This window comes from Ambystoma mexicanum, chromosome 2p (genome assembly GCF_040938575.1).
Source record: "Ambystoma mexicanum isolate Mex_15411 chromosome 2p, UKY_AmexF1_1, whole genome shotgun sequence".
NCBI classification, from domain to species: domain Eukaryota; kingdom Metazoa; phylum Chordata; class Amphibia; order Caudata; family Ambystomatidae; genus Ambystoma; species Ambystoma mexicanum.
In genome coordinates, this window is record NC_090923.1 from 517,248,763 (window position 1) to 517,275,294 (window position 26,532).

A 26,532-nucleotide genomic window follows, 5' to 3' on the forward strand; every position below is an offset into this window, starting at 1 on the left:
GAGAGCGTGGATTTCATTTTAACCTGCAAAATAAGGACTTAGTTGCGCCAAGCACACATCTCATGTTCACAGCACTAGTTGGAATTGACCTGAGTTGCTAGCCATGAAATTGTCACAGTAGCGAGTGGAGTGCTACCACCTGTTTTGGAGTGTGGTATGATTGGAATGCTGCCATGCCAATAGACCTAGCTTTCCAAGACCTACTGGCTCTGGGCAGCACTGGGAAGGTCACTCTTTCCACCATTTGGCAGTCGTGGCATGGTAATATTGACTAATCATTGATTAATCTCCAGAGTGAAATAGAGTGAGACAGTAACACAGTCAATTTTGGTGGTGGAAGTGAAGAGGTTCAAATTTAGGGAGTGTCCTCAACCTGCAGGGTGGTATCTGCCTAAACTGATATGAGGTTAAGGTATAGACAAACACTCTAATTCTTACTCAAGTCATGAAGCATCAGCAGGACTAGAACCAGTGCTGAAGCTGTGGAGAGACAGCGCTGCAACTAGCCCCTAGAGATATAGATGGTCTAGCGTGACCTGAGAAAAACGTACCAAAATTAAAAGTCTGAAACAACACGGGTCAGCATGAGTAACATCTATAACCTGCGTAGTGGTAGTCTCAGAGATGATCGCATGGTCATAGACATTGATCACTTGGCCTGGGATGGCGAAGTGTAGGACGATCTCCAACATGCTTCCTTGGCAATTTGTCATCTACAGGAAATGAATAGGCTACAAGTAAATAAGCAGAACATTGCCTCTAGTCCCCTGCCAACAAACAAAAAACTCAGGCAAGTTTTTGAAAACGGAGATGAGTGTACCTTGTCGGCCACATCCATGAAAAGAAAAATAACTGATTTCTTCTGAAAGGCGTGCAGCAGGAGCCTGGGAGATGTTGATAACTGCAACCCTGATAACTCAGCTCAGGTGCTGGAGGATAACGTGGACTCTGAGACAGATATATTGGCCTCTAGACAGCAAACAAGAGAAACAAATGCCTCTGGAAAGGAAATGAATAAAGGACAAGAGGGACGTTCCACAGTCAAATAATCGCACCACCCATATGTGCGCTAAACAACCGTATTCAACCGTGTTCATGGAATTGAACAGGGCACGCAGGTGTGCGAAAAAATACGTGTTAATCCTGAAACATGAACACCACGCGATAGCAGGCGTAAACGTCAATGCGCACACAAACAAATGCATAAAAAGCCAGCGTGATCAACAAATGCACATATTCAGCTACGATGAATGTACCATTTGTTGCAGCAGTGATCGTGGGACAAAGCTGGAGGAGGAGGATGGCCAGCTCCCGGATCTTCCACCCAAGGACCACCCTTTTTGGGATGCCTGACGACCAGGTCTATGCCAGGTATAGGTTTCCCCATCATATCACATTAGACCTGGTCACATAGTGGGAAGATGACCTTACATCACCCGCCTGGTTCTCCCAAGCACTGAGCCCCTTACAAAAGTTGCTCACTGTACTGCATTTTTGGGCCACTGGGTCATTTCAGCGGATCACTGCCATAGTTGGGGGCATTTCACAGGCCACGCAGTCACACTGCATACACCAGGTGTTGGCAATTATGACTGCACGCCCCTCAGTCCGCCGGGACATCTATATGTCCAGAACACCCGCAGAAAGGCAGGCCATGGTACAGGTGTTTTATGGGGTGGTGCACCTCCATAAAGTGCTTGCTGCCATAGATTGCACCCATGTTGCTCTACGTCCACCTAGAGCAACAGAGCATATATATTGCAATCGGAAACACTGGCACTCCATCAACAATCAGGTTGTATGTGATACCAAGGGCATCATTACTTCTATATATGCAAACTAACCTGCCTCCACTCAAGAGAGTTTTATATTCAGGATGTCACCTCTAGACCGGGCCCTGGAAGCTGGGAAGCATAGCAACACATGGCTCATTGGTGAGTATCTATAGTCCTGCACATGCATGCATGTCACAAACAGACAAATAGACTCTGGCAGCTAATGAAAAACATTTTCACCTCTCCTGGGGACAGTGCCTACCCTCTGAGCACCTACAGGATGACGCCAATACGGAATCCCACCATACCTGCCCAGGTAAGATACTGCCCATATTGCAACTCGGGGCATAGTGGAGAACACATTCAGAGTGCTCAAGTCACGTTTCCGCTCGCTTGACCACTCTGCTGGTGTGTTGCTACATGCACCACCAGTAGTATGCAGGATCATAGTGGCAGCATGTGTCCTGCACAATGTTGCAACACAGCGTGGCATCCCAGTGGACATGGTGGTGGCACCCCATCCACACCCACAGGCCCATCACTTGCGTGTGGTAGGGCAAAGGGCACGTGGAGAGGCTGCACATACCCAGTTTGTGGCTACTTTTTTCACCTAAACCCCTCCTGTGGAGTACACACCAGGCCGCTACATTCCAGGTGCCATTCAATGGTGACAATGGGCTAATCCCCTGTGCCCACAAAACCAGCCTGTTTAAGTCCCCTTGGAAGTGCTAATTTGTGTGCATCCCTTAGATCTAAAAGACTAATCATCATGTGTTGCCATAAAAAGCACATTTAACAGGAAGTATGCCACTGCCACCATGCCAAACAATACATGAAATCACCTCTGTGTCACCCAAACCATCCCCTATGTCATATGAAATAATCATTAGACTGTGTTCTGTTATGGCATGTCATGTAAATGTATATTCAAAAAGGCCCGATACACAAGGCAAGTGTCTACAAGAGCTTAAGGATAGAAAAAAGAACACTTGTTCAGAGCCCTTCAATATTTGAAACAATAATAGTGTGTACCGGCAGAGTAAGTGCATTTTATACAATTAACAATGGAGGTAACAGTGAATATGTCTGACAATGATTCTACATTTTTACCAAGTGCATGAAAGTGCCACCATGCAGGGAGCTAGGACAGGGTGGAACAAACAGACGATCTACAGGCATGGTGCAAACAGAACGAGCAAGTTCACAGACGTTTCCAGCGGAGTGGTAGGTAGAGGGCATGAACAAGTTCGAGGGATAGTCCAAGTGCATCCAGTCAGTGTAGGTGGGGTTAAGTGCGGAGAGATGCAACTCTCTAGGGTCATTCACCAAGTGCAGTGATGATGAGGCTAGTGCAGGTCCCGAATGGCAAGTGTGCTAAACACTGCCTGGGGGTTCAAGGGGCCTGTGAGACCCAGAGGTACATTAGGCAGCCATTCATCGAGCTGTAAGGAAAAAAGGAGAGAGAGAGGGAGAGAGCAGAGTGATAGGTTAGCAATGAAGAGGGAGAGAGAAGGAAGAGTAGAAGAGGAAGGTCCTGAGCAGTTCCAGAAACATAAAGAGATGAGGCTCCATACGGAGGACAGCATGGAGGTTATTCCAGAGTGAGGCCCCTTGTGAGTATAAAGATATTCCTAGACATGTCTTCTCCCTGAACTTGCTCACTCAAAGAAGGTTGAAGGTACATGAGGAGAGGGCTCGGGAGGGTTAGATTGCAGGCATGACTCGTAGCATATCGGTACTACCCAGGCACCACAAAGCCATGTGGACAATGCACAGGTTCTTAAATTTCAACCCTTGCTGCAAAAGGTAACCAGTGGAGGGAAATCAGTGCCAGACAGTTGCAGTCCATGTTCATGATGCCAAGGATAAGTCTTGTGGTCATGTTGTGCATGAGTCATAGAAGGTGTGGATTAGAAGCATGGAGGGTGAGAAAGAGGCAGTTGCAGTAGTCCAGCCTGCAGATGACCAGGGCTGTGGAGACAGTGACCTGCTGGTGGAAAGTGCAAAAGGGTACAGTACCTGTGAGGAGGTGTAGCTGATAGTTGTACTTTCTAGGGATGTCTGAAATGTGAAATGAGAAAGCGAGAGTGGTGGTGAAGATGACCCCAAAGATTATCACCCATGTAGGTGGTAGCAGCTGCAGGACCGAGGGAGTCTGGCCAGAGAGAAAGTAGGACAGCTGGAGCAGGGGTCCCAATGCAAACTATCTAAGGCACAGGTTGTTTGCAGTGCACCATGACTGAATCGTGGAAAGACAGTCAGATGTGAGCGATGAAGAGGAGGCAGATGAGGTTATCCACAAATAAAGTTCTATGTCATCCACATAACACTTCCATTTTCTGTTGAAATTGCTAATCACATGTGCAAAGGCAGCCATTTACAGGTAGAACAACCAGGTGGATAGCTAACATCCCTGGGAACGCCACAGTTTGAAAGAGCCATAGAAGATGGAAAGGGTTTGAGTTCCACCTGGGATGGGTGGTCAGAAAAAAATGTGGTAAACCACACCATAGCCTGATCCGTGAACCTTGAGCACCATATCCACTGTAGTGCACCCCTTCTGCTGTGGCGTATGTGAATCACTACTAATACAATAAGGTAACAAAAACCCGTCTAAATATGGTCTATTGCAAGACCTTACTGACTCCACTGTCCAGGGAAGAAGACAAAATACAGTATATTCAATCAAGGAGATCAACAATCTCATATTTTTTCTTTGAAAGTGGTGACAATTTGCTCTTTTTTAAAAACAATGTACGCACACATTATGTTCAGTATAAAACATACACTTTGTATTTATTTATTCATTTAGTGTACAATAGAACATTTAATACAATTTCATAAAAAACATGTTTTCTATTTTTTTCTGATGATTCAAAACCCTATACACAGGTCAGAGAAAGAGGACACTCTAACCACAAATGTACATTAGAAAAACACCATTAAACAAATGACTTGACAAACAACAGAGACAACAATTAAAATTCCAAAAACAAGTCTGTTTGTTGGGTTTGTTTCAAACCCAACATGTTTCTGTCCAAAAGACCCTTTTCGTCAGACATTCATCAGTGTGGGATGTTCTGACCCACTAGGATCTGACCTGCAACATCACTGTGTGCTGCTTTCATCAGAAACAACAGAATGGCCGCCAAAAGGCCTGATGTGCGCTAAAAATCTCTGAGAAGTGTGCAAGGGAAACCGGAAAAATAGGCTGCCAATTCATTTTGCCTATGTCAGTGGTAAAACAGGAGACCAAACTGAAAAAAAACCTGTCATTGGGCTGCCCACAGAGTGAAATCGAACTGCTTGAAAAGGCCATGCTGCATTGCCAGGAATACCCAGAAGTGCATTTAAATCCATTTTTCCTTGGCTGTTGAAATTGAAAAATCATGTTCCCCAAACAGCAGAGAAGATCCAACATCCTTGTGGGTTGTTCACCATCACCTTATTTAAGGAATCCCCATAAGCACAATGTCAGGAGAAGCACCTTTCATCACAATAATATCCTCATTCAAAAGGGTGCTTGCCTGGAAAAACCTGTCAGATATGGGCGCAGTGGGAAAAAAGAGACTTGCCTTCAAAAGCAATATAGGTTGCTACAATTCAATCTCTATGTTTGAAAAAGACTGGAATTAAGAGATCTGTGGGTATATTTGTTGAAAATGTAAGGTTTATTTTAGCAAAAGACAATTTCAAACAAAGTGTTTTACAGTGAACTGAGGCCAGCCCCACTGGACTTCAAAAGCACATTCCACAGTTTGCTCCAAAAAAGGGTGCCTTCCCTTTTGCTCTCTGCCCAGGAACTATCATTTAGATGCTAATGAAAGAAGGAGGGGATTTTGCTCTGCTTCTCTGGGAGAGACAATAGGCTTCCTGGACTGAAAGGGAATGCAATTGCAGGTGTGAACAGAAACCAATTGCCAGCAGGAAGAGAGCCCTGGACTGCTCTGGGCCCAGCAACCCATGGAGGCGGGACCAGACAGATTTGTGTATCCGAAACTGTAGAAAATATCTTTTTGGAGAAAGACTCATAGAGAACTGTGCAAAACTTGTATAAATCTGTAAATTAGAGGTTGTTAACATGAAAATTCAGCTCACAGTTTGAAACTACTCTGAACTCTGTGCGATGTTCAGAGACAGGACTGCAGATATTTTGATGTTGTAGCAATTATGATAATGCTAGAAATATGAAACTTCACAGGATTATGCCCAGATGCCATGTGCATGTATGGAGAGAAATGTGGACAGATCTGGCACTGGGGACCCAACCAAAAGTGCAAAAAACTGTCAAATTTGAACCAAAGCTCTCACTGAGTTGGGACTCGGACGGATACGTGCTCTACTAAATCTTCTGCATGAATATGTGAAGACAGCACATATGCACATAATTTATCGCAAACAAAACATGACCCTCCCTTGGAAGACTACCAATGCCATGATAATGCCAGCCATCACCTGCGTGCTATTGGGAAGGTGCACTGCACACAGTCATCAAAGCACATCAATGAACACATGTTGTGCATTGCTTACGCATTCATCCAATAACCCCTAAACTTTCCAATGGCACACAGGGCAACTGGTTGGGGACAGGGACATGTACACAATTATTCACTAACAGAGACCAATCATACAATCAATTCCACCAAGAAATCATGACAATAACTGGGAGGGTAGACAAGGCCACAATGCCTTATGACTGTTCACAACATGCAAGTGCACAGGTGATGGTGTAAAGGGAAACTGTTTGGATTAGTGCATGGAGAACATCTTGTGGTGAATAGGGAAGAAAGGAACACACAAATGGAAATGATAAGTCACATGGTGATGCTGATCCTGAGCAGGTTCAGTATAAACACAGTACTTTATTTAATACATGTGGGGGGGCAGGGCACCTCGGACACATAAGGGCCATTAACACGAGTCACGCTACTGCATCAACAGCATGGAAGAGAGTGGGTGAAGGAAGTGGAGAAGAGAAAGGACTTGATGATTAACGTGAGCTTAAGGAGTTGATGTTCACAACTCAGAAGGAGAGTAAGTCTATTACACAGAAGACATCACACATAGGAAATGAACCCACCACCAGCCCGTACAATACCGAAGTGCTTCACACACAGGGAGTAGTTTCAAGAGGAATGTAGGAGTATAGAATGGGAGTATTTCATCAGGAAGCGTTGAAGATGGTACAGGGTCCCAGACAGCCCTGTGGATGATACACAGGGATTACAATGTAGTTCGTGCTGAGTCTGTGAGCGACTGAAGCCTTAATATTGCAGGGGAGATGTTGTCCCTGGCCCCAAGTCCAATGATAAGTTTTGCAGACATAATCTTGGTAAGCTGTAGGGGTCAGAGGGTGGACCAAAGAACATTTTGGAGTAGGATGTTACAGTACTGTAGCCTGGAGAGTACCAAACCACGTGTAACATTGCACCTCTGTGTGATGGCGTGGGAGGGAACAGTAACTTTCAGCATCAAGAGCTGCAAGTCGGACTTCTCGACAATCTCACCAATAAGAGGCATGAAGGGAAGGGCGGGGGAAGAAGCATCCAAGATTGCTGCTTGGGATGTCGTGGCAAGGAGTGAGCCCATGTAGGAAGGACAGAGTCAATGCCAGAAGTAGTCTGCAGATGAGCCAATCATGACACTCTAATGTTGGAATGGCACACAAGCCGAGGTAATTTGCAATGCACCAGGCTAGGATGGCTGGGAGGCATTCATGGTGAATGAGGGTGCAAGTGTGTCAGCAGTAATATTGCTGAAGGGTAGTGTATTGTCAGCATAGCACATGAATCTGTTCTGCAATTAGTCAAAGAAGTGTTGCAGAATGGGAATGTATATGTCAAAAATGCATGGCTAAAGAATAGACACCTTTGTGATGCCACAGGTGTAGGCTGAAGTAGGGTAGAAGAAAGGACACAGAATAGTTCATTTGGAATATTTGTTTAGGAATGAGCTAAGCAAGTCCACTGGCCATTCATGGAGTCTCTTCGTGAGGATGGAATGCCTCACTGTGTGAAAAGCAGATGAGATGTCAAGGAGGATGAGGACAGTAGAGGAGTATGACTTGAGGGATGCCACCATTCATTCATGTGTCTACTGGAGAGCAGTGTCGGTGTCCCCAGACAGTTTCAATCCACACTGGTGTCCATGGACATCCCAAACAATGACCTCATGGGCGTCAATTTGTGGGAGGGCTAACCTGTCAACAGTTTACCCAGGAAAGTGTAGCAAGAAATGTGCCAATAGTTTGGTGTTCAGGAAGGCACTGTATATGGCATAGTAAGGATTGTGTGCACAAGTGAGTGCTTGATGAAGGATGGAAACTAAACAGCAGGAAATGAGTGTTTGTAGAGATCAGCAAGAGCAGTTGCCAGAGAGGAGATGTTGTAATTAATGGCACAGTAGGAGCAGCGAGCACCAAGTTGGGATGACACCTTCATGGAGTTGTGAAGTCTGGGACAACTTCACGAGAGACATGATTGCATGCAGAGAATGAGGAATGATGATGGTGAGTGTCAGGGGGGTCAGAGGTGCAGAGTGTTGTGTTTGAAGAGCCTGTCACAAGTCAGTTTAGTCAGTCATGTGTATTATTCAAACATATGTGGTGCAAGCGCATTCAAAAGGTACTGTGAAGGAGCAGGTGCACAATATACAGTGGATGGCTTGGCAATTACTGAAATACCTCTTGCACCTCGGCCAAAACCATGCTTGATGTCACAATGTACTACTGCACACCGAGGGAGCCACAATGGAATCAATCAACGATAAAATCATGCTAAAGGTACACTGTTAACCACCAGAACATGGTCAATGCAGACTTCATTGTCACAGCATACCAATGGTCAAATACTGCATCCCTTCAAATACAGCAATACCATACACCCAGCTGCATTGCACTAGAAGCTGAAAACACCATGGTGCAGCATGCATGTGAAAATCATAAGAAAGCACAAACACCACTAACTCTAAGGTGCTGGTACACAACATATCATCCCACAGGAATTCATACATAGCAAAATGTTTGTGGCTTGAAACTGCTGCTGCACACCTTAATAGTTCATCCATAATGTGGACATGCCAAATGTGACATACAGTCATAATCCCACAAACCCTGCTGGCAAGCTGAAGTGTCACTCATTACACATTATAACACTTCCATGAGATACACATCAGCCTAAACATCAGCATCTGCCATGGGCCACAAACAGTTGGCCATGCTACCCACTCCCAAACAAACATGAAAGCCCCACACAGTTAAAATGCACAGTTAGCATAATCAGTGAACAGTGGCCCCAGCAATCCATCTGAAGAACATGACCATACCCATCATTAGAAGCACCCCCAGTGAAACATGCCCCCTTAAGAAATAGTGTTTCACCACAAACTAAGTCAATTCAAAGTGAGCACACACAGTGCCACACACACATGCAAACACCTCACAAGTGTTAGCAAATGCCATTCACTTACCTGTACAAGGAACCCAACTGCCTTGCATACGATGCACACCATCGGGAGATGCTTTGCGTATATTGAATACTAAGCATAGTAACAGCACAAAAAAACATGCACGTACATGACATCACATGAGTGCCTAAAGAAAATATGCAGATGCCACCCACTGCAGGAGAAACACAGGGTGAATGGAAATTGACAGTGTTCATCCCAGGAGTACAGTGTACCACAACAGAGAGAGGGAGAGAGAGTGATACAGAGAGGGAATCCCAAGGAAAGGACAGATCAGGGAGTACACTGCCTGCTCTATAGATGTACAATGACATGCAGTACAGCACAGTAGTTGCGCCCATAGAGGAATACACATAAGTAGCTAATACAGTGACATGAGCCTCACTTAAATTACCATAATGGCATGTTAGCATGCAAAGGACATATAAAATAAGCAAGACATGCAGCAAACATGCACACCAATGACGCATGTGATTGTTTCTTGAATTCTTTATCATGAAAGAAGGTGAGTGGAGCAGCACCGCGCAACCCCATTTTTAAAAAGATAACACTGTCGTGCCCCGGCCACCATTTCCTGGTCTCTCCCCCTCCTCCCGCCTCCCATCCTGCCCAATGGCAAGTTATTGGCTGCACAGCTAGCAGCTCCTGGGCCTAGCGTTCTAGCGCTGCATCCCACTTCATTTCTTTATCAAGAAAGAAGGTGAGTGGAGCAGCAGCACGCAACCCCATTTTTAAAAAGAAAACACTGTAAAAGTGTTTAGATTCCCTGTGTGCCTCTCATGCCCTGGCCACCATTTCCTGGTTTCTCCCCTTCCTCCCGCCTCCTATCCCGCCCACTGGCAAGTGATTGGCTGCACAGCTAGCAGCTCCTGGGCTTAGCGTAAGAGCGCTGCAGCCCACTTCATTTCTTTAACAAGAAAGAAGGTGAGTGGAGCAGCCGTGCACAACCCCATTTTTAAAAAGAAAATACTGTAAAAGTGTTTAGATTCCCCGTGTGCCTCTCGTGCCCTGGCCACCATTTCCTGCTCTCCCCCCTTCCTCCCACCTCCCATCCCGCCCACTGGCAAGTGATTGCCTGCACAGCTAGCAGCTCCTGGGCCTAGCGTTCGAGCGAGGCTTGCGTGCTGCCCATCAGGGCCATCTTTGCACACTTTTCCCGGCCCCATGCCCCTCTGTCCTGTGCTTGCCTTCCCCGTTCCCACCCCGCACCCTCTTCCTGATTCCCATCCCTCCCGCCTCCCGCTCTGATTGGTCCTGACAAGAAGACCCCCACTCAAGAGCAGCGCTCTGCCCGGCAGCCCATCGGCTAAGGACCCAAGGCAAAGGACGGCTCCATTTCAGCGCCTCCTGATCGTATCTGCAGGTATCTGCAGGAGAAGCAAGAAGCCTACAATAAGTAAGTGTGGCAAGGGCAGGGACAGAAGCAATTACTTCAAGCCATACTACCCTACCACTCAAGCCTATGATGCTAAACTATTGTAAAAATCTCCATACTGTGGTAGCATTGCATTAAGATGTTCTCCTTTACAGCATGTTTGCGGTATGGCTGCACTTATAAAGCGGTAATTAACTGTTGAATTTAGAAGATGCCTAATATCCTCCCTGTACAAAGTTGCATTTAGAAGTGTGCTCAATAGCCTGACCTGGTTGACCTTAGAAGTGTGCCTAATACCCTCTCTGTGCAAAGCTGACTTTGGTTACCTAATATCCAGTTTGTGAAAAAGTTGAATTTAGAAGTGTGCCCAATAATCTGGCCTGGTTGACTTTAGAAGTGTGCCTAATATCCTCTCTGTGAAAATTTGAATTTGGAAGTGTGCCTAATAGCCTGGCCTGGTTGACTTTAGAAGTGTGCCTAATATCCTCTCTGTGCAAAGTTGAATTTAGAAGTGTGCCCAATAATCTGGCCTGGTTGACTTTAGAAGTGTGCCTAATATCCTCTCTGTGAAAAGTTGAATTTAAAAATGTGCCTAATATCCTCTCTGTGAAATGTTGAATTTAGAAGTGTGCCCAATAGCCTGGCCTGGTTGACCTTAGAAGTGTGCCTAATACCATCTCTGTGCAAAGCTGACTTTGGTTACCTGATATCCTCCCTGTGCAAAGTTGAATTTAGAAGTGTGCCTAATATCTTCTCTGTGCAAAATTGAATTTAGAAGTGTGCCTAACATCCTCTCTGTGCAAAGTTGAATTTAGAAGTGTGCCTAATATCCTCTCTGTGAAAAGTTGAATTCAGATGTGTGCCTAACATCCTCTCTGTGGAAAGTTGAATTTAGAAGTGTGCCTAATATCGTCTCTGTGCAAAATTGAATTTAGAAGTGTGCCTAACATCCTCTTTGTGAAAAGTTGAATTTAGAAGTGTGCCCAATAGCCTGGCCTGGTTGACCTTAGAAGTGTGCCTAATACCCACTCTGTGCAAAGCTGACTTTGGTTACCTAATATCCTCCCTGTGGAAAGTGGAATTTAGAAGTGTGCCTAATATCTTCTCTGTGCAAAAATGAATTTAGAGGTGTGCTTAACACCATCTCTGTGAAAAGTTGAATTCTGATGTGTGCCTAACATCCTCTCTGTGCAAAGTTGAACTTAGAAGTGTGCCTAATATCCTCTCTGTGCAAAGTTGAATTTAGAAGTGTGCCTAACATCCTCTCTGTGAAAAGTTGAATTTAGAAGTGTGCCTAATATCTTCTCTGTGCAAAATTGAATTTAGAAGTGTGCCTAACATCCTCTCTGTGGAAATTTGAATTCAGATGTGTGCCTAACATCCTTGCTGTGCGAAGTTGAACATAGAAGTGTGCCTAATATCCTCGCTGTACAAAGTTGAATTTAGAAAAGTGCCTAACATCCTCCCTGTGCTAAATTGAATTTAGAAGTGTGCCTAATATCCTCTCTGTGAAAACTTAACTTTAGAAGTGTGCCTAATATCCTCTCTGTGAAAAGTTGACCTTAGAAGTGTGCCTAATATCCCCGCTGTGCAAAATTGAATTTAGAAGTGTGCCTAACATCCTCTCTGTGAAAAGTTGAATTTAGAAGTGTGCCCAATAGCCTGGCCTGGTTGACCTTAGAAGTGTGCCTAATACCCTCTCTGTGCAAAGCTTACTTTGGTTACCTAATATCCTCCCTGTGGAAAGTTGAATTTAGAAGTGTGCCTAATATCTTCTCTGTGCAAAAATGAATTTAGAGGTGTGCCTAACACCCTCTCTGTGAAAAGTTGAATTCTGATGTGTGCCTAATATCCTCTCTGTGCAAAGTTGAATTTAGAAGTGTGCCTAATATCCTCTCTGTGCAAAGTTGAACTTAGAAGTGGGCCTAATATCCTCGCTGTACAAAGTTGAATTTAGAAGTGTGCCTAACATCCTCTCTGTGAAAAGTTGAATTTAGAAGTGTGCCTAATATCTTCTCTGTGCAAAATTGAATTTAGAAGTGTGCCTAACATCCTCTCTGTGAAAAGTTGAATTTAGAAGTGTGCCCAATAGCCTGGCCTGGTTGACCTTAGAAGTGTGCCTAATACCCTCTCTGTGCAAAGTTGAATTTAGAAGTGGGCCTAATATCCTCGCTGTACAAAGTTGAATTTAGAAGTGTGCCTAACATCCTCTCTGTGAAAAGTTGAATTTAGAAGTGTGCCTAATATCCTCTCTGTGCGAAGTTGAACATAGAAGTGTGCCTAATATCCTCGCTGTACAAAGTTGAATTTAGAACTGTGCCTAACATCCTCCCTGTGCTATATTGAATTTAGAAGTGTGCCTAATATCTTCTCTGTGCAAAATTGAATTTAGAAGTGTGCCTAACATCCTCTCTGTGCAAAGTTGAATTTAGAAGTGTGCCTAATATCCTCTCTGTGAAAAGTTGAATTCAGATGTGTGCCTAACATCCTCTCTGTGGAAAGTTGAATTTAGAAGTGTGCCTAATATCGTCTCTGTGCAAAATTGAATTTAGAAGTGTGCCTAACATCCTCTTTGTGAAAAGTTGAATTTAGAAGTGTGCCCAATAGCCTGGCCTGGTTGACCTTAGAAGTGTGCCTAATACCCACTCTGTGCAAAGCTGACTTTGGTTACCTAATATCCTCCCTGTGGAAAGTGGAATTTAGAAGTGTGCCTAATATCTTCTCTGTGCAAAAATGAATTTAGAGGTGTGCTTAACACCATCTCTGTGAAAAGTTGAATTCTGATGTGTGCCTAACATCCTCTCTGTGCAAAGTTGAACTTAGAAGTGTGCCTAATATCCTCTCTGTGCAAAGTTGAATTTAGAAGTGTGCCTAACATCCTCTCTGTGAAAAGTTGAATTTAGAATTGTGCCTAATATCTTCTCTGTGCAAAATTGAATTTAGAAGTGTGCCTAACATCCTCTCTGTGAAAATTTGAATTCAGATGTGTGCCTAACATCCTTGCTGTGCGAAGTTGAACATAGAAGTGTGCCTAATATCCTCGCTGTACAAAGTTGAATTTAGAAAAGTGCCTAACATCCTCCCTGTGCTAAATTGAATTTAGAAGTGTGCCTAATATCCTCTCTGTGAAAACTTAACTTTAGAAGTGTGCCTAATATCCTCTCTGTGAAAAGTTGACCTTAGAAGTGTGCCTAATATCCCCGCTGTGCAAAATTGAATTTAGAAGTGTGCCTAACATCCTCTCTGTGAAAAGTTGAATTTAGAAGTGTGCCCAATAGCCTGGCCTGGTTGACCTTAGAAGTGTGCCTAATACCCTCTCTGTGCAAAGCTTACTTTGGTTACCTAATATCCTCCCTGTGGAAAGTTGAATTTAGAAGTGTGCCTAATATCTTCTCTGTGCAAAAATGAATTTAGAGGTGTGCCTAACACCCTCTCTGTGAAAAGTTGAATTCTGATGTGTGCCTAATATCCTCTCTGTGCAAAGTTGAATTTAGAAGTGTGCCTAATATCCTCTCTGTGCAAAGTTGAACTTAGAAGTGGGCCTAATATCCTCGCTGTACAAAGTTGAATTTAGAAGTGTGCCTAACATCCTCTCTGTGAAAAGTTGAATTTAGAAGTGTGCCTAATATCTTCTCTGTGCAAAATTGAATTTAGAAGTGTGCCTAACATCCTCTCTGTGAAAAGTTGAATTTAGAAGTGTGCCCAATAGCCTGGCCTGGTTGACCTTAGAAGTGTGCCTAATACCCTCTCTGTGCAAAGTTGAATTTAGAAGTGGGCCTAATATCCTCGCTGTACAAAGTTGAATTTAGAAGTGTGCCTAACATCCTCTCTGTGAAAAGTTGAATTTAGAAGTGTGCCTAATATCCTCTCTGTGCGAAGTTGAACATAGAAGTGTGCCTAATATCCTCGCTGTACAAAGTTGAATTTAGAACTGTGCCTAACATCCTCCCTGTGCTATATTGAATTTAGAAGTGTGCCTAATATCCTCTCTGTGAAAAGTTAACTTTAGACGTGTGCCTAATATCCTCTCTGTGAAAAGTTGACCTTAGAAGTGTGCCTAATATCCTTGATGTGCAAAATTGAATTTAGAAGTGTGCCTAATATCCTCTCTGTGAAAAGTTGAATTTAGAAGTGTGCCTAATAGCCTGGCCTGGTTGACTTTAGAAGTGTGCCTAATATCCTCTCTGTGCAAAGCTGAATTTAGAAGTGTGCCTAATAGCCTGGCCTGGTTGACTTTCGAAGTGTGCCTAATATCCTCTCTGTGAAAAGTTGAATTTAGAAGTATGCCTAATACTCTCTCTGTGCAAAGCTGACTTTGGTTACCTAATATCCTCCCTGTGGAAAGTTGAATTTAGAAGTGTGTCCAATATCCTCTCTGAGAAAAGATGAATTCAGATGTGTGCCTAATATCCTCGCTGTACAAAGTTAAATTTATAAGTGTGCCAAAAATCCTCCCTGTGCTAAATTGAATTTAGAAGTGTGCCTAATATTCCCTCTGTGAAAAGTTGAATTTAGAAGTCTGCCTAATAGCCTGGCCAGGTTGAATTTAGAAGTGTGCCTAATAGCCTGGCCTGGTTGACTATAGAAGTGTGCCTAATATCCTCTCTGTGCTAAATTAAATTTAGAAGTGTGCTTAACATCCTCCCCCTTGCTAAATTGAATTTAGAAGTGTGCCTAATATCCTTGCTGTACTAAGTTGAATTAGGAGTGTGCCTAATAGCCTGGCCTGGTTGACTTTAGAAGTGTGCCTAATATCCTCTCTGTGCAAAATTGAATTTGGATACCTAATATCCTCCCTGTGCAAAGTTGAATTTAGAAGTGTGTCTAATACCCTCTCTGTGCAAAGTTGAATTTAGAAGTGTGCCTAATAGCGTGCCCTGGTTGTCCTTAGAAGTCTGCCTATTTAGTTGAACCCAGAAACCTTGAATAATCTCACGCAGTGGTATCACAGTTACTTACCATGAGTGCACCCGATCCACAGAGGACTAGCGTAAATGACTGCCTTGCTCCGCCCCCCCTCCTGCCAGACCTCTCATTGCAGCCTCCCCAATTCATCCCACCCTCCACCACACACATCCCCACCCTGCCCCTTTCCAAACTCCAAACCAGAGGGGCACGATGGCGAGCAACCACCCTAAAACCACTGCTCCTTCGAACCCCTCCACCAATCAGCCTGCTATGAGCATACCTGCTCTCCTCACTAGCCTTGCAGGCACACCCTGCCCAGCAAGCATGCAGCACATGCTTTTCCCATCAACCCCCCACCATCATCCCACACCGATCACCCTCCTTCCCCTCCCTAAAAACTGCAAGCCTAGCCCTTGCAAGAACAGAAGCCTCATCCCTCTCCCCCTCTGACCCATCTACCCTCTCACACACCCCAATCACAACAAAGACACTAAAGAGGAAACGTACCTGGTCCCCCTCAATCTCTCATCACTCATCACCTCCCCTTTCTCGACACACCACCTCATCCCCCCAGTCACCACCCTCCCCCATGCCTCACCTTACCTAAAACCCCTCCCCCTCGACTTCTCAGTGACCACAACTGAAACTCCTTACCCCCCACACCTCACCTTCAAATCCCCTGTGCCAAACTCATTTATCACAACACACGCGTCCATCCACTCCCACCCGAAACCCACCAACTCTTCTGCTCGCCCACTCTTCCCATCGACCATCATCCACCCCACCCCTCTCGCTCTCCTGTCTCCATCCCCTCCCACCCCACCCCCATCTCTGCACCTCCGACATCAACCTCTTCTACCGAAGTGAATTGCATCCTATTTAATGCTCGATTCGTAGCAAAAAACAGACACAGCATCTTTGACCTCCTCGCCTCTGACAAACCAGACCTGGTCTTCTTCACCGAAACCTGGTTCTCTGACAACTTCGCCTCTATCACTAATGAAGCCTCCCCCCCGACTACTCCCTCATCCCACTGAACTGTCCCTCTAGAGGAGGAGGAATAGCATTTGCCTTCAAGTCTCACCTCCACGCCTCAATCATCGACAACCAACCTTCCATTCCTTCCTGCGAATCACTCCTCATGAAACTATCCCTTTCCCCTTCGTTCTCCCACAGCTTCCCAATAATCTACAGACCCCCTGGCTATGATAGACAATTCTCAAACAACCTCTGTGACTCTATTGCCACCCTCTAACTAAACCATCCCAACCTCACCCATCTAGGAGACCTCAACATATGGCTCGACATTCCCACCAACACTATAACACACTCTCTGGTTGATGGCCTACACGCAATTAACCTCCAACCCCACATAAACGGCCCAACTCACTATGAAGGACACACTCTTGATGCCATCTTCAGCTCCCACAACCGGATACATCTAAACCCCCCCACCCCTATCATCTGGTCAGATCACTTCATTGTCTCTTTCGCCATTCGCTCTCCCAACCCGGCTCCCGTACCCGAACCTGAACCTCCGAATCTATGCAAATGCTGGAAGAAACTAATAATCCTTCCTGACATAGCTGACGCACTCCTCCAGTCTCCCCCGCCTACCTGCCTACTCAATAATCAACTAACCGCCGACGCCTTTGACTCATGGCTCAACACCTCACTAATATGGCTCACACCCTCCTGCAAACCATCAGCCCGCCGTGGCCTTTTCCCTAGATGGTTCACACCTGAATTGAAGACCAGTAAGCAACTATATAAATACCTAGAGCAGAAATGGCGGAAAGACAAAACTCCCCTGAGCAGATCCACCTTGGCCAGGCACCTCCATCAGTACAAGGCCGAAATCCAGAAAGCAAAAAAAGCCCACTACAACTCCCGAATCCTAAACTGTAAAAACCCCAGCAAAGAACTTCACAAAATCATCACCGAATTCACCAAACTATCATGCACCCCACCCTCCTGACCCCCTCACAATCGCTGTGTGACTCACTATCTCTCCACTTTTACACCACAGCTCTCGAAAGAACAAATGCTCTAACCAACAAACTAGCTCTCTTATACCCACCAGGCAACCCACCCTCCATACCGACCAACCCTCCACCTGCGACCACTAACCAACCAACATTCGACTCCTTTAGTTCAATATCAGCTGACCAATTTCTCAAACTTCTCTCTGCCCGCAAACCATCCAGCTCTCCGCTGGACCCCTGCCTGGCCACAACCCTCAAAGAAATTTTCGCATCTACCTGCGCAGGAGAACACGCAAGAACCATCATAAATGACTCCCTTGCCTCAGGAATCTTTCCAGATGCATTCAAAATGGTTCATGTCAAACCGCTAATAAAAAAACCTTCCCTCAACCCTCTCAAGCCCAAAAACTACTGCCCCATCTCAAACACAAGATTCCTTGCAAAACTCATCGACCAAACTGCCTATTCCCAACTAAATGCCTTTGCTGAAGCCAACATAGACCCCGCTCAATCAGGTTTCAGAGCCCGACACGGAACCGAAACCACCCTAACCTCAATCTGGGTTGACCTTAAAAACACGGCAGACTCTGCGGGATGCACCACATTAATCCTTCTTGACCTATCCGCCGCCTTCGACACAAACAATCACTCAATCCTCCTTGACCGCCTCCACTCCATAGGAATCCGTGGAACCGCTCTAAAATGGATAGCATCCTTCCTCAAAAATAGGAACCAAATTACCCTACTCTCCACCTATTCCTCCCAAGCCCGACCAGTTGACACAGGAGTTCCACAAGGATCATGCCTATCAGCCCTCCTGTTCAAGCTATACATGGCCACCCTCCCATGAATAATTCGCTCACACGACATCCTGTGCTACAACTACGCAGATGACACTCAACTAATTCTAAAACTCTTGAACTCAAAATCCAACTACCAACCTGACCTTGCATCCTGCCTCCTCGACATAGAGCTCTGGATGACCACAAACCACCTGTAGCTAAACCCCTCCAAAACTGAAATCATGGTATGTGGCGCCACCAAACTTCTTCCACACCCACTACCCTGGCCATCTGCCATGGGCAATTCACCGACCCCCTCTAATTCAGTAAAAAATCTTGGATGCACCCTAGACTCTGACCTAACACTCTTGCGCCAAGTCAACAACGTCTCAAAGTCCTGCCACTACAACCTTAAAACTCTTAGACGCATTTTTCCATACCTCTCCTTTCCCAACAGACTCTCCGCAGTCCAATCAATTGTTATATCGAGACTGGACTACGCTAACCCCTTCTACCTCGGAATCCATGCCTACTAACTGACTAAACTATAAAGAGCACAAAACGCTGCAGCCAAACTGCTACTAGCGCTTGGCCCAAGAGACCACATCTCCCCAGCCCTCAAAACTCTGCACTGGCTTCCGGTTGCCCGAAGGGTGACCTTCAAAACCTTATGCATTTCTCACCGAGCACTGCATAAAACCGGACCCCAATATCTTCAAGACAAACTAAAACCCTACCAGCCAACAGGTACTCTAAGATCAAGCTCTGCCAGCCTCCTAGTCATACCAAAAACAAAATCAGTCAGGTTAGGTGGATCGTCCTTCTCAGCTTTGGCCCCCACACTGTGGAACGCACTCCCACCCCACATCCGACTCACTGAAGACCTCATGTCTTTCAGCAAATTACTGAAAACTTTGCTCTTCCCCTAAAACCGACCCGAACTCAAACTAACTGAAACTGGATAACAGCATCACACTGACTTTGCCAAATGCTAAATCATAAATAGCAATGTAGCATCATGATCCGAGCGAGAGATCGAAAACTAATAACCTATATTGGTTAACTAAAAAAGGACAAAAAAATTCGAATGAGTATATAAAAAAAATAATAAGAATAAGAATAAGAATAATAAGGGTGAACGAATGAAGTGAGTGGAGCTGATGAAGTCAGTGAAGTTGATGAAGCGCGTAGGGCGGATGAGTGCGTAGAGCAGATGAATGAGTAGAGCGGAAGAGTGCGCAGAGCGGACGAGTGCGCAGAGCGGATGAGCGCACAAAGCGGATGAGTGCGCAGAGCAGATGAGGGCGCAGAGCGGATGAGGGCGCAGAGCAGATGAGGGCGTGGGGCGGATGAGGGCATAGGGTGGATGAGTGCATAGGGCGGGTGAATGCGTAGTTGGTGGTACGGATATAGGTTATGGTGCGGATGTAGGGTGTGAGTGGATGATAGAGTGGAGCGGGTGTAGAATGTTGAGCAGATTTAAGGTGTGGAGCGGATGCAGTGCCTGATGGTGCTGAGCAGATGTAGAGTGTTCAACGGATCTAGGGTATTGAGCAGATGTAAGGTGCAGTGGTGTTGAGCCAATGTGAGGCGCTGAGCGGACGTAGGCCATTGTCGGGATTTGGAGCGGGTGTTGAGTGCACGGAGCGAGTATATAGTTTAGAGCAGGTGTAGTATGCAGAGTGAGGAGCGGTTGTAAAATGCAGAGCGGGAAGCGGGTGTATGAGTACGGAGCGGGTTTCAGGTGCATATCAAACAGGCAATGTATGTAGATGGAAGTGGGTGGTAGGAACGAAGGATGGAGCTGGAAGAATTTATGATGTTTATGGACGATACAGGTAAAGTACGAAGAAGGAACGAGTGAAGTATGTGGACAAAATAGGTATAATATGGGTTATGTACGATGAAGGAACGGGTGATGTATGTGGACAAAATAGGTCAAATATATTGAATAGAACGATTGAAGTATGTGGATGAAACAGGTGAAGTGGATGGATAAAATGAAAAATATGGAAGTATGAAATTGGAACAGGTGAAGTATGTGAGTGGATTGGATGGACTGGATCGAACAGATGATTCTGGGTCGAACGGATGATTCTGGGTCGAACTGATGTTTCTGGGTTGAACGGATGGACTGGGTGGAACGGATGGAGTGGGTGGAACGGATGAACTGGGTGGAATGTGTGAAGTATGTGGATGAAACGGATAAAGCATGTGGTTGGAACAGATGAAGCATGTGGATGGAACGGATGAAGCATGTGGATGGAATGGGTGAAGTATGTGGATGGAACGGGTAAAGTATGTGGATGGAACGTGTGAAATATGTGGATGGAACACGTGAAGTATGTGAATGGAACGCGTGAAGTATGTGGTCGGAATGGGTGAAGCATGTGGTTGGAACGGGTGAAGCATGTGGATGGAACGGGTGAAGAATGTGGATGGAACGGGTGATGTATGTGGATGGAACGCATGAAGTATGTGGATGGAACGTGTGAAGTATGTGGATGAAATGGGTGAAGCATGTAGAAGGAACCGGTGAAACAGGTGGAAGAAACGGGTGAAGTATGTGGATAGAATGGGTGAAGCATGTGGACGGAACGGTTGAAATGATGTAGAATGGGTGACGTGGGTGGAACAGGTGGGATGGTAGAACAGATGAAGTAGGTGAATGGAACCGGTAAAGTGGGTGAAACGGGTGAAGTGGACAGAACAAGTAAAATGGGTAGAACCAATCAGCCGGTCAAGTGGCACAGCAAGTAGAGCGCTTGCTTTGACATCAGTGCAGAGCTTGCTAACACAGGTTCGAATCCTGGCGTGGCCAAACTCACCCTTTCATCCTTCCGAGGTCGATAAATGAGCACCACACACCGTGGGTAATAATAAGCAGCACTCAGATACCTGAGGGTTTGTAGCGCTATATAAATGCCAAATTATTATCATTATTATTATTATTATCAAGTGGACGGAACGTGTGAAGATGACGTATGTGGATGGATGATGCATGGAGAAAGGATAATGTGAGGTAGAACGAATAAAAGCAGCAGTGCATAAAATGGTTGGAGTGCATAAAATGGGTAAAGTCCCTGGAACGGATTGGAGTGCTTGGAAAGAAGTGGCATGCATGGAACAGATGCGAGTACCCGGAACAGTCGCGAGTGCATGGAACAGACCAGAATGCATGAACCTGATTGGAGTGCACGAAACGGATTGGAGTGCTTGGAACGGATTGGAATGCGTAAAATGGCGTGACTTACATGGAATGGTTTGAAAGAGCATTGAAACAAATGACTTTGAGTGCTTGACATGGTCGTATTGCACGGACGGTCTGAGTACATGGAACGGATGGAGTACATGGAACGGATGGAATGAATGGAGTAGGTGGAATGGATGGAGTACATGGAAATATTGGAGTGGGCTCGGCCTCAAGCAGTTAAGGTAAACCACCCTATCCACATCTCCACGCTTACTCTCTTCTTTACACCACCACTCAAATAGAACACAGCGATACTATGACACCATTCGGTATAGCTGTTCTCATACCATCATTTGCCTCATACTCCCCATCACCCTAACTAAACACTGCTGGTTTCACACCCTCCAGCCTAAGCGTTTCTCCTCAGGCCTAACGCAACCAAATCGGTCTGGATAACAACCTGCTAGAATGAACACATACTCCTGATCTCTCAGCCTCCACACCTACAGCTAAGAAGCAGCTATCACACGATTGCCACACCAGCTGCACACATACCCGGTGCTCACACGCATCTTTTGACTCTCTCAATTTCTCTCTACTGACCTGAACTTCGGTTCCCGAGAGCGTTCAACCTACCAGCGCCTTGAGACCATACCACTGGTACACAAGGCGCTATATGAATGCAAAGTAACCTAACATAACATGCAAGACAGTGCCAAAGCTTACCCGCTGAGTTGCCGGCATGGTGTCAATCCCACATCATCTTCACCTGGAACTGTGTTTCCTAATCTGGTACAGGAAGGACAGTGCCAGGTGTAGGGAATGGGGAGCATGGACTTCAAATGGCTCAGGGAGTCTCCCCCGGGACTGTAGTCACTGCCACATCACGGATTACTGAAACAACATGGGAGAAGACATTAAACAGCCATTGCGAAGTAACATTGACACAACACACACGTGCAACGGAACACCAACCCCATAATTACCTGCACATGCCATCCTGTGCAACGCTGTGCAAACATGCCAGTTGACTTCACTAGGCATGCCTTCATGTACACCACAGCACACGTGTTGTCCTTGAGGTGTTAATGGCACCACTACCACCTGTGTACACGTACGCACATATTCACAGCCAAGTGTACATCAATTACATGCCACACCAGTGTAGATGGCACAGGGAGTGCACAGAATGAGGACATGGCCTGAGCGTTGTGTCCCAGGTGTGTGATGTGCAGAGAGTAATTACAAGCACTGGGAGATAGGAAGAAGGGGCAGTGACACACAAGAGGGACAGGGGCATGGACCAATGGAGTGTGTGTTGAGTGTTTGAGGTTAACAGGGATGAATCCTAACTAATATTTGACAATGGGGGCAGTGTCATAGCTGCAGCGGGGATGCGCACAGTGTCGAGAAATGCAATGTCATCCATGGCACACTGTGAGGCCAGCTGCTAGTCTTCATGGACGTTATCAATAGCATGGAGCCACCTACGTACATGTGTGGATGGACTATCTACACCATGCAGTGCATGATGAGTAACATGTGCTCCAGACAGAAGCACTTGTCTAGAAGAGCAGAGTCACTGACATCACTGATGCAACTGACCAGATGCCACGTTGTGGTAGCATGTTGAAAATGTTGTTTGTGTATGCTGGTGGGTGATGACTACCATCACAATACCATATGCAACGGATGTATGACACATGGGTTGTATCCACTCTAGAGTACACTGTGCACTGTGCACGAGTCAGTACACCATGACATGGTTCACCTAGGGCAGTTATTCAAATGCAGGCACAAGTGCAACACAATCATACGTCTTGTATTTTTATCCAATCAACATACTCAGAATGCACAAGCTTGGTCACTCACTGGACGTGCCCTCGTAATCTGGCAGGCCTCCCACCTGATCCGTATGAATGAACTGGTTGATGACCTGTTCATGCGGGGTGAGTTCCTGCTCCTCTAGTGGGCCCCCTCCAGTTGCCAGAGCAGTGGTGAGGTTGGCACTCATCTTGAATTTGGTGCCATGGTTGATGGCAAGCCTCCGCTTCATGACCTGAGTAGCAGTGTGCCTCTCATACCCTAAGGCTTTCTGGCATCCGTGACACTCTGCCAATGCACCATACACTGAGTAGATGTAAGTGTGCTCCCTTGTTGCTGGCATATGTCATGTGGTGTGCACCCACGAAGTTCACGAGGATTTAGAGTTCCTCATCATTGAAGCTCCTCTTTCTCGACGTGGCGGTGTCCTGTGCTGTGCCATGGGGTTGAGCATCTTCCTGCTCTGCAGTCTTTGCCTTCTTGCCATGTGATGCAGACCCTGTGTGGCTGGGACGACTCACGGCACCAGATGCTGGACAACTAGTGGCCTGGTCCATGGCATCACCCGCTGAGACAGCAGCTTCCCCTGCAGCTCCCTGACCCTGGGGTGTGGGGACAGGAGCTTTACCTGCATGTCCCTTACCCTTCGAGGGATGCACTGCAGATGCCTCTACATGTCCATGTACATGGGGGTGGACGTCAGCAGCTACCGCTGCAGGTCCCTGACCCAGGGGCTTGGGGACAGGAACTTCCCCTGCAGGTCCCTGACCCTGGAGGGTGCACAACAGCTGCCCCTGCAGCTCTCTGACCCTAGGTTGTGGGGACAAGAGCTTTCTCTGCACATCCCTTACCCTTCGAGGGACAGACAGCAGCTGCCCCTGCATGTCTGTGTACCTGGGGGTGGACATCAGCACCTACCCCTCCAGGTATAGACCCCGGGGGGGTGGGGACAGGAGCTTCCACTGCAGGTCCCTGACCCTGGGCGGAGGACAGCAGCTGTCCTTGCAGCTCCCACACCCTAGGGGGTAGGGGCAGGCACTTCCCCTGCAGCATGTCCCCTAACCCTGGAGGGGGGATTCAGCAGCTTCTGTTGCATGTCCTCAACCCCAGCCACCTCTGCCACCTTTCCCTCTTGGGACCTTTCCACTCATGGTACAGGTGGACTTGTACAATGGAAGGCACACCAACCAATTGTCCTGGGCAATTGTACGTGATGAAAAACGTAGTTCTGTGGTCCTGCAAGGCTCAAGATTACCCCTGGTGAAATAAATACAAGATGCGTAATGCACAGGCAACCCAAATATCAAAAATAAGTGTATGCAACACCTCAATGTAAAAAGAAAAAGTGTTACCTGAAACGCTGTGGCAACCAGCAACACAAAAAATACATACGCGAAGCCCAGAAAGCTACTGGAATGGTAATAATGGAGGTACGCGATACACAGGGGCAACCACAGTATGAAAAATGCTTCCACGACTCACTGCTAGCCTCTGGTAAAAGAAACGAGGATGCACGTATGCACTGAGGCAAATCACCCACCAAAATAAGAAGTTTGTACTGTCCCAGAAATGAACGAATTGCGTGGCACCCCAAAATTTTGCCGTAATCCACACATCCGTCCACTCCCAATTGCACGTACAATCTGATTTTATGCACTTCAATATCCCGATTTGCTCATTCTGAATGCCAGCGGCCAGCGTGTGTCACATGAGTTACGCCCTGAGGGCCTTTCCTCTGATTTCACGTGTCCGTGCTAATTTTCAACATGCAAAGTAATCATCACTCTGTTTCCAGCTGCCCACGCAATAGACACGGAAGACCCACGCTCCTGCCTATGAGCTTTTTTACCTGACTCCTACTGCCCAGAGCTGCCTCTTACCGAGCCATCTGCTGCTGCCTGCCCACTGTGTGTCCCTGCTGCCCACCTTCCTTGCCTTTTGAGAGCAAGCTGTCCAGCCATTGCCAGTGCTCCTGTCCTTGGCCCTGTGACCACCTCAGCCAATTCACCAGACTCCCAACGTGCCATACCGTCACCACCGCTCCACAGCCTATCCCAAGGACCACCTTGCCCAGCCACACCTGCCTTGGGGGTTGCCATGTCAGCACCAACATCATTTTACCAGAGTGGCAACCCCATGGCAGCGAGGCAGAGGGCTGTAAACTTCACTGCCAGGGAAGTTGCCATCCTGGTGGAGCACATCCTGGGGAATTTTGAAGCCCTCTTCCAACCATCGATGCAACTTGGCAAGGAAGGACATCAGTGGATCTGGAACCGGATCGTGGATGCCATCAACACAGAGGGGTTGGCACCATGGTCCTTCAAGCATGTGTACAAGTACTGGTAGGACCTTAAATCCAGGACACACAGCAAGGCCCTGTGCTTCCTCAAGGCCGGTACCACTGTAGAGGGGTGCAGGTACCAGCTGTCTATCACCAACTTGCGGGTCCTTGAGAAGTTTTGCCGGCGCTGCACACCCAGGTCAGCGAGTTGCAACAATGTCTGGAGTCATCAGGTCAATATCCAAGTATTGCTAGGCTCCACAGTGCATGTGTATGTTCCTGCATGTTGGGAGTGAGCACCTTAGGCTCACAGCAAGTATGCCTCTGGTACGGATATCTGCGTGCATGACCCAATCAGTGCACATCATTTGTGCAGTGCACTGTATGTGATTTCAATGAGATGTCATTTGCATTGTGTGCTGTACTGCTGCCTTTCGGAGCATGCACGTGTTTTGTTACTTGTGTATGAGACATGCGGGTGTGACAAGTGTGACAGTTGATGAAGTGTTGGCCACGTCTTGTGCATGCATGTGTTCATGTGTATGTGTCAAAGATGGGAATGTGTGGCTGGCCATAAGTCATGGCTGGATGAAACAGGTGCATTTCAATGTGTGACGTCGTTATGTGGCAGGATTGCAGTTGACGGTACTCTGATGTGATTGCTCATCGCACTGCTTGAGGACTGTCAGTTGATGTGTGTGCATGACTTGTGTATGAGCACTTGATGCTTGTAGCATACACCATTGTTAGGTTGTGACAGTGGCATGTTCCCTGATGTGATTGTGTGTTGTGATGGATAATCATGTATGTGAATGTATGTGTATTGCATGTACATGTGTGTTGTGGTGGAGGATGATGGTTGTTCCCTTTACTAGTGAACTTTATGTGCATGTTTGTGTTGCCACGCACACATTGGTGCAGTGCCCTGATGTTTGTGTTCTATGT